The sequence below is a fragment of the Bison bison genome, unplaced genomic scaffold (assembly GCF_000754665.1).
Source record: "Bison bison bison isolate TAMUID 2011002044 unplaced genomic scaffold, Bison_UMD1.0 scf7180017864228, whole genome shotgun sequence".
In the NCBI taxonomy this organism is placed as follows: domain Eukaryota; kingdom Metazoa; phylum Chordata; class Mammalia; order Artiodactyla; family Bovidae; genus Bison; species Bison bison.
Genome location: NW_011494800.1, coordinates 1,107,127 through 1,110,188, shown reverse-complemented (window position 1 = coordinate 1,110,188; position 3,062 = coordinate 1,107,127). Strand labels below are relative to the sequence as shown.

Below are 3,062 nucleotides of genomic sequence, written 5' to 3'. Positions count from 1 at the left end.
ATTTCTTTTCCATGGGGATGGTCTTGATCCCTGTCTCCTGTACAATGTCATGAACCTCATTCCATAGCTCATCAGGCACTCTGTCTATCAGATCTAGGCCCTTCAATCTATTTCTCACTTCCACTGTATAATCATAAGGGATTTGATTTAGGTCATACCTGAATGGTCTAGTGGTTTTCCCTACTTTGGGTTCAATTAGTGCCCCTATGTTAAATAACTTTTTCAATGTTTCATATCTGTGACATGTGGGAGAAGGATGTGAACACAGATCCGTCTGACTCAGAATGCACATCAGAGCATTTCCTGTGGCACCAGGCAGGCCAGTGATGGGAGCTGAGGGGTTGGAGGAAGGGGCTCTGGGAAAATTGATTAACAGTGCCGAGATTCTGGACTTGAGTACCGGAGTAGTAGGGAACACGGAAAGGTTTTGGCTGTGCAACATGGCATGGAGGATCCTAGTTCCTCAGCCAGGGATTGAACCTGTGCCCCCTGCAGTGGAAACTCAATGTCCTAAGCACTGGACCACCAGGGAAGTCCCTGGAATGTTTTAAATGTGGACTTAATATCAACACACCTGGAGTTTAGAAACATGGAGAATAATGACAGAGAGACTAGAGGTACAAGTAGAGAGTTATTGTAATGTTCTAGCAAGAAATAGGTATCCAAATATAGCAGTGAGTATGTATATCAATCCCAGTCTGCCGATTCATCACATCCTTGCAAAGAAACTATAATCCAATTTTAAAAATGGTAAAAACAAGCCAATGAACAAAATATAGTGGTGAGACAAGGGGATTGAGGGTTCCCCTCGTGGTTCAGTGGTAAAGAATCCACCTGCCAATGCTGGAGATGTGGGCTCAATCCCTGGGTCAGGAAGATCCCCTGGAGAAGGAAATGGCAACCCACTCCAGGATTCTTGTCTAGAGAATCCCATGGACAGAGGAGCCTGGCGGGCTATACTCTATGGGGTCACAAAGAGTCTGACACAGCTGAGAGATTAAACAACAACAAAGGGACTGAAGGAAGAAATGCCTGAGAGTTGGGATCTTATTACCATCAGGGGTGGGGTATAGGAGGTAGAGGAGAAATAGGCATTGGCCCTGAGATCTTTGGCTGGCCACCTAGAGCTTGCTGATGCAGTCAGTGGGGCAGTGAATGTGAGAGGAACATTTCTGGGGGGAGATGAGTCCAGTTCTAGACCTCTTAAGAAAAGCTATAACAAACCTAGACAGTGTATTAAAAAGCAGAGACGTGATGTCTTTGCCGACAAAGGTCCATATAGTCAAAGCTATGGTTTTTCCAGTAGTCATGTATGGATGTGAGAGTTGGACTATAAAGAAAGGTAAGCGCCAAAGAATTGATGCTTTTGAACTGTGGTGTTGGAGAAGACTCTTGAGAGTCCCTTGGACTGCAAGGAGATCCAACCAGTCCATCCTAAAGGAAATCAGTCCTGAATATTCATTGGAAGGACTGATGCTGAGGCTGAAGCTCCAATACTTTGGCCACCTGATGCGACGAGCTGACTCATTGGAAAAGACCCTGACACTGGGCAAGATTGAGGGCGGGAAGAGAAGTGGGGGAGAGAGGATGAGACAGTTGGATGGCATCACTGAATGGCATCATTTGAGTCTGCTCAAGCAAACTCAGGGAGATAGTGAAGGACAGGAGGCCTGGCGTGCTGCAGTCCACGGGGTTGCAAAGAATCAGACATGACTGAGCAATGGAACAATGACAACAAGGTGTCTGAATGCCATCACTTGGAGAGGTTTGGTAGTTTCAATCTGTGTGTGGACGTGTGGAAGAGAAGCTCAGAGGAGACCAGGGACAAGGTTAATTTTCATGGAGTGGCTGTGGAGTAGCAGGAGGTTAGGAAGTTCAGAGGACAGGGAGGAGCCAAGTCATGGGGGTGACTGGAGGAGCACTGAAGTAAGAACAGAAGGAGCCAAGCATGGAATGTGGAGACAGCCATACTGACAGGGCAGAGGATGGAGGGCCAGGAGGGGAAATGGTCAGAAAGGCAAGATGGCGTCAGGAGAGGCTGGTGCAAAGGAAACCAAACAAAGTGTCAAAATCCACGGGCCTGGTATCATGGACAAGAGAATTCTGAGCCGCAGTAGGACAAAGCCAGCCTCATGGACAAGAGAATTCTGAGCCGTGGTAGGACAAAGCCGGCCTTATGGACAAGAGAGAATTCTGAGCCGTGGTAGGACAAAGCCAGCCTCATGGACAAGAGAATTCTGAGCCGTGGTAGGACAAAGCCAGCCTCATGGACAAGAGAGAATTCTGAGCCGTGGTAAGACAAAGCCAGCCTTATGGACAAGAGAGAATTCTGAGCTGTGGTAGGACAAAGCCAGCCTCACGGACAAGAGAGAATTCTGAGCCGTGGTAGGACAAAGCCAGCCTCATGGACAAGAGAGAATTCTGAGCTGTGGTAGGACAAAGCCAGCCTCATGGACAAGAGAGAATTCTGAGCTGTGGTAGGACAAAGCCAGTCTGCAGCAGACGACACAGGAATGACTGGGAAGAAGGGCCATGGGGACAGTGTCTGTTCACCACTCCTTCAGGAAGATTCTCAGAGGAAAGAAAAGGAGGACATGTGGGTTGAAGTTTGAGCAAGAGGTAGGGATGAGAGATTTTCTCTTATGGGATATGTTTTTAGGATGAGAGAAAAAACACTCAGATATGAGCAAAAGATTAAAAGTAAAAAAAAGGCGGAAGAGAGAAACTGGAAGAAAAGATGATGGGTTGATTCATCTATAGTTTATTCATTCAACAAATATTTTTTGAGCATTTAGGCATTGGTGGGATCATGTGAAAATTTGATATTTAATCACAATCTGTGTCCTAGTGGGAGAGACAGGCAATAAATAAGTAAAGAAATATGATATTAAAAATTGTGAGAAGTACTATAAAAAATGAACAACATTTAGTGAAAGTGAAAGATACGAAAACCTATATTAGATTGACTGGTATGGTCAAAGCAAGTCTCTTTGGGGAGGTTAGCATTTAGATAGAGATCTGAAAAAGAAGAAAGTCAAGGAAGCTGTGTCTGGAGCAGGGAG

At 45.8% G+C, this 3,062-nt stretch overlaps 1 protein-coding gene across 1 annotated transcript in view; it reads right to left on the bottom strand.

The window, feature by feature from the left end:
• Positions 1-3,062, bottom strand: part of FRAS1 (Fraser extracellular matrix complex subunit 1) — a 535,710-nt gene that overhangs the window by 10,363 nt on the left and 522,285 nt on the right. The gene's annotated exons all lie outside the window — the stretch shown is intronic.